Source organism: Pipistrellus hanaki (assembly GCF_964339955.1).
Source record: "Pipistrellus hanaki genome assembly, chromosome: X".
In the NCBI taxonomy this organism is placed as follows: Eukaryota; Metazoa; Chordata; class Mammalia; order Chiroptera; family Vespertilionidae; genus Pipistrellus; species Pipistrellus hanaki.
Window position 1 is genome coordinate 79,468,627 of NC_140524.1, and position 5,818 is coordinate 79,474,444.

The window sequence follows — 5,818 nt, forward strand, 5'->3', positions numbered from 1 at the left end:
AGTGGTTCTACTGTACCTTACCAATCTCTCTCTGTCTAGATGTTAATATTGTTTGTAGTGATATATACCACCTGAAAACTCCTAGAAACTCCAACTTAAAAGAAGTCTGAATTGTTTGGTAAAGCAAAGAACCACTCTGTAATTGCCAAGTCATCCTCTAAAATATTGTGTTTTATAACTCTAGATCGTCTTATAGAGTGTTCTCTTAAAACAGGATGTGCTGAAAATGGATTAGCATCTCAAATATTATTTTCAAAGGATATGAAAGATAAATGATGTTCAAGATTCAGGTTATCTGTGTCCAAAATTTTCAAGTCCAAATTTAGAAAACAAATGAAACTTCCTGTAGACAACTTTTTCCAGTCATAATAAAGATTAAAAGAGCAGTTTTAAGTTCTGAGGAAATCTTTTCGTGGCTATTGCATAAGCTCAATCAAAGGAAACCACTTTCTAGTATATTGCCCATTTCTCACTTCGAAATTCTAAGCTTCTTAGGGTATAGAACTTAGAGTATACCTTAAGCTCTGTATACTTACCTATCAGTAGAAATATTTTAAATGTTTTAATATTTTGTTAAAATTTTTCATACCAAACAAAGATGGATTTCCACAAAATCTTAGGGAATCTTTGAATTTAAGATAAAATCTTTTAACAGTCTTGTTCCAGAGCACTATTTTGTAAACACATTTTAAGACCAATCCAAATAAAAAAGGACGATTTCAGACAATGTGTATCAAAGGCACTTGGTTTAAGCACCCAAGCTATAATTTTCATCAAAACAACAGTTGCTTTTTACAGTACATTCTTGTGAGATGCGTTTCCTACAATTTTTCTCAGAATATTTTGACAATAGCATGTTAAAAATCACTGAAACAATTTTCTGCTAAAGTTCTTCCCAAGTGTAAGTAATATTTGCTTTCTTCCTGGTTTTAGTCTCCCTTCTGTACACAGCTTTGGACCTTAATATTATATACCATTTTTTAATCAGTTAAAATCCAAATCTACACAGTACAGAAATTCATTCACAAACATACACACACAAATATATAAAGATAGAGGCAGTTTTGGAGGTTCTATAAGTGAAATTTCCCAAACATGTTTATTTACTTAAGATTTTGTGTTTGCAAGTATCAGAAATCAACATGTTTCCTGAACATCAAAGTGAATCTGATTTTGAGACCAGTTTCAAAAACCCTAAGGGCAGCAATGATACTGGACTTCAGGAAGGACTGGATCTTGGAATTAGAAGGTTCTCAGAAACCAATTCTAAGTTCACCTGACAGTTCTGTGTCTGTCTTATCACCGCTTCTTTCTTTACAAAATAACTTTGCACTCCAGGCCATGTAGTAGAAAATATGGCTGCTATGGTATGAATCAGCCACTCAGAAACTCAAGGTAAAAGAACAAACACACTATTATAAACAAAGATCAGTTTACATTAAATAATATTTTATTTAATGTAAATTAAATAAGTTTCAAATGTACAGCATAGTGGATAGAAAATTATATACAGTTTCTTTGTTTCTTTTTAATAGATGTAATCATTTTTATTCAGATTTTTTTAAAGCAAAAGAATGGTAGATTAATGCCTATCTTTCCAAGTTAAGACATAAAACTTTTTCCAAAACTTCAAATAAGAAAACTCCATAGCTGAAAGGAAGGCGCTTGATGATGGTGCTCCCCTCCAAGGTAAACAAATGTGTGTGTCCTAGAGGCTTCACACCTGAATGTGCATGTGTTTGAAAATGGGGTGGACGTTGATGTGAAATGTTACTTTATCCAAAAATATGCATTTTGGAGCTCCTTTATGGCCCTCTCCTAAATTCAAGGGGTGATTCCCTGCATTTGTCACTCAAGCAAATGTTTCTTGAGGGCCATTATATGCCCAGCACTGTAATTACAAAGATAATATACCTACGCTGGGACGTGCGGGGCTGGGACTGTCCAGGCGCAGCGATGAAGTGGAGCCACTGCTGTGACCAACCTCAGCCTCCCCCGCCGGCTGCCCGCGGGAAGGATGGGGCTCAGCGGGCGGCCGAGCTGCCCCAGCTCCTGCCCCCATGCCGGCGAGTGCTGCCCGGGAGGCAGCGACTGGAGGAGTGGACCAGGCCCGCGGGGCCTGAGGTCAAGGACCAGCCAGGCCCAGAGCAGCAGCAGCCAGGCCCAGAGCAGCAGCAGCCAGGCCCTGAGCAGCATCCAGGCCCAGAGTATTGTGAGGTCGAACCCTGGGTTCAAAATGAAAGGAAAGAAGGAGCAATGCAGCCAATTCAGGTACCAGAGTGTTAGGTCCGGCATCACAATGGATTCAGAGAAGCTCCTGTGTCCCTTCACCCAAAAGGACTGAGAGTTGCCCAGGCGACAGCAAAGTGGGAGAAGAAAACTGAAGGCTACGCAAGGGACTGAGGTGCCAACATGGAGTCATCTGAAGAAATTAAAGACTGAAGTGGAAGATACTTCTTTAATCATGTTCCTGCTCATGCTAGCATCTGTTAGCTTCCAGTCTTCTGCAAAGTCTTGTGCAGCAAATCCAAGTAAATCCACACCAGCAACAAAAGAGACTCATTTAGTAGCTAAAAATAATAATATGTCCATAATTCTGATTTCTCATTTTCTTGTTTTGCATTGGCATTGTTGTTATTATTTAATAGCCAGAGTTTTGCTATTGACATTCAAGTTTTGAAAATAACATGTATGTAATTTAGTTTTTGGAAAAAAAAAACAAAAACCATATACATATATATATATATATATATATATATATATATATGCAAAAAAAAGGAAAAAAGAAAAAAGAAAAAAGAAAACTCCTGCTTGAAGTACAAGGATAATCTGTATCACCTTAAACCAGCAATAAAAAAGTAAAATATAAATTTTTATTTAGAATTAAAGCAAACACTTCAGTATCACAAACACAATATTAAAACTTCAAGAAATACACTGCTAATTCGGAATGAGCATTTATTTGCACAATTACAATATGCAGACAAACACACAAGAGGGAAGCAGACCTGGCATTTGTACCCCAGTGCAGCAGTTGGTCACACCACCAGCACAAAGTGAGACACACAAAAGGGCTACTACCTACGATGATCTCTCAGTGGTGGCAAAGGTGAGAATGCAGGTGGTGCAGCTGCTGCTCGTCCTCATTAGAAGACTTTCTCAAATGTGTAGGCAATGAAGCAAGTATCGGGTCTCTTGGGGACAAGGGGGATGCCTCGGTCTCACAATCTCAAAGCCCATACAGCTAAAGGTACTGAGCAGAGCGGCTCTGTCATCATGGTTCTTGTGGGGCAACATGCAGCTGCTCCTCTGCAAACTTGAGAAGAATTGCAATGCTCTCTTTGCTCCCCTCTGGCAGACCACCATCTGGGATCTCGATGTAGAGGCAGCTGTTGTTCAGCATGGCTCTCCAGTTAATGTGTTTGGCATCTGTGAGCCTGGTCTGGACATTCAGAATTTTCATCTTGTTATTAGACACTAGAGGCCCGGTGCATGAAAATTTATGTACTTGGGGGAGGAGTTCTCTCAGCCCAGACTGCACCCTCTCACAATCTGGGACCCCTTGATTACACTCCCCAGGCCTGGCCTGAGATCAGGGCCTATCAGGGCTTTCCTTACCCTGACAACTGCAGGCAGCTGGTCCCACCCCTGATGCTTCCACTGCTTGCCATCTGTGCAGCATGGTCTCCCCTCCCCTGCCACCGGTGGCTTCCCTCTGCAGGCAACATGAGTGGGGTGTGATGGCTTGGCTGGCCTGCGCCTCCCTCTTTCTTTGCTGGGGAGCAGGGCCAGCCCTGCAAGGTACTGTTTGCCTACCTGATCACCCCTAACCACTTGCCTGCCTACCTGATAACCCCTAACTGCTTGCTGGGGGACAAGTGAGGGGCATCTGCCTACCTAATTACCCTTAACTGCTGACCTGCCTACCTGATCACCCATAACCGCTGGTCTGTCTGCCTGCCTGATCACCCCTAACCACTTGCTTGGGGGCAGGGCCAGCCCGACAAGGGATCGTGGTGGTTCTGGTCTCTGGTGTTCCAGCCGTTAAGCTTAAGATTAGTTTCCCTGCTACATTCAGCCTATTATCAGAGTAAAATAAATTAGCTGAACTATTGTGATTCCTTTGCCCACCTGGAATATTCAGGAATGTGTGAGGGACATTAGGAGCACCACTGAGGCCCTGGACCCAGGTTACTATAGAAATTAAGGGAGGCCCTGGAACTCTTGCTACTGTGGCCTCTATGTCTGTGAAGACTGATGAGCAGCATGGGGTGGCTGGCTTGAACAGTGGGGCTGGGTTTATTCCTCCCTTCTATCTCAGATTCTCTGTTTCTTGCTCACTTTCTTCACTTTCTGGTATTCCTATAATGTGAATGTTGTTTCGTTTCATGTTGTTGAGAGCTCTCTTAAGTTATCTTCCTGCTTTTTAACTCTTTTTTTCTATTTGCTGTTCTAATTAGGTATTTATTTCTAACTTGTCTTTCAAATTGCTGATTTGATCCTCTGCTTCATCCCATCTACCTTTAAGTCCTTCCAGTGTGTTCTTGATGTAAGATATGTTATTCTCCATTTTTGTCTGGTTCTTGTTCATAGTTTCTTTTTCCATTTTCATGCTGTTGTAGTTCTCATTGAGATCCTTATAATTTGCACTAAGTTCCTTGAACATCTTTAAAATCATTGCTTCAAACTCTCTGTCTGATAGGTTGATTGCCTCCATTTTATTTAGGATTTTCCCCCCTAGAGATTCTTCCTTTTCTTTTATTGGGGGGTTGTTTCTTCATCTCCCCATTTTAGTTGTCTCTCCTTTTCTTCTCCTTCTTCTTCTTCTTCTTCTTCTTCTTCTTCTTCTTCTTCTTCTTCTTCTTCTTCTATGTATTAGAACTGTCATGATTCCCAGTATTTGTAGGATGGCCTTATGTAGAAAGTGTCTTGAGGAGTCCAGTGATGAAGTCTTTTTGTTCACCTGAGCTGGATGCTCTAGGAATTCCCCTTGACATTAGTTCCTCTAATGCATTGTTTGGACTCTCTTGTTGTAATTGGGACTTGAATGTTGATGTCCCTTTTGTGGGAGGGATCTCCCCTCTTATTTGCTGCCAGTGAAGCTGAACAACAATCTCATTGTGCCAGCTGCTATACAGGTGCTAACAGAACAGAGGAAGACAGAACAGGACCATATCAAAAATACCATGAAAATCAAGCCATGCAAAGCAACAATTACAGGAAAGACTAAGAAGGAAAAAGAAGAGAAAGTAAAGAAAAGAAAAAAAAATAAAAAGAATACTAAAAGACACAATACCAAAGACTCAGATGGGAGGAAGAAGAAGAAGAAGAAGAAGAAGAAGAAGGAGAAGGAGAAGGAGAAGGAGAAGGAGAAGGAGAAGGAGAAGGAGAAGGAGAAGGAGAAGGAGAAGGAGAAGGAGAAGGAGAAGGAGAAGGAGAAGGAGAAGGAGAAGAAGAAGAAGAAGAAGAAGAAGAAGAAGAAGAAGAAGAAGAAGAAGAAGAAGAAGAAGAAGAAGAAGAAAAGGAAGATGAGAAGGAGGAGGAGGAGGAGAAGAAAAGGCAATATGGAAGCAAGAAGGAAGCCAAAAGAATCCTATATAATAAAGAGCTAATATGCAATGGTCGTCATGTCCTCATGCAGACATTCAACACTGGGTAGAAAGGAATGGGGACCATCTGGGCACAAATGAGCTTGAGAGAGACGAATGGGGACCAATCAGGTACAAATGAGCTCATGAAAGAGGAATGAAGACTGACGGAACCTGCCGGCAACGAACAGTACCTGATTGAGGGGGTGAGGATGAGAAAAAAGAAAGAC

The 5,818-nt window shown here is 41.1% G+C and overlaps 1 pseudogene across 1 annotated transcript; it reads right to left on the minus strand.

Annotated features, from left to right (window-relative positions):
* Positions 1 to 3,094: 3,094 nt before the first annotated feature.
* On the minus strand, positions 3,095 to 4,274 carry LOC311615485 (ornithine decarboxylase antizyme 1-like; annotated as a pseudogene). The gene is made up of 2 exons: positions 4,073 to 4,274; positions 3,095 to 3,493 (listed from the first exon to the last, which is right to left on the minus strand). The product of its transcript is annotated as an ornithine decarboxylase antizyme 1-like (transcript).
* Between the last annotated feature and the right edge of the window lie 1,544 nt (positions 4,275 to 5,818).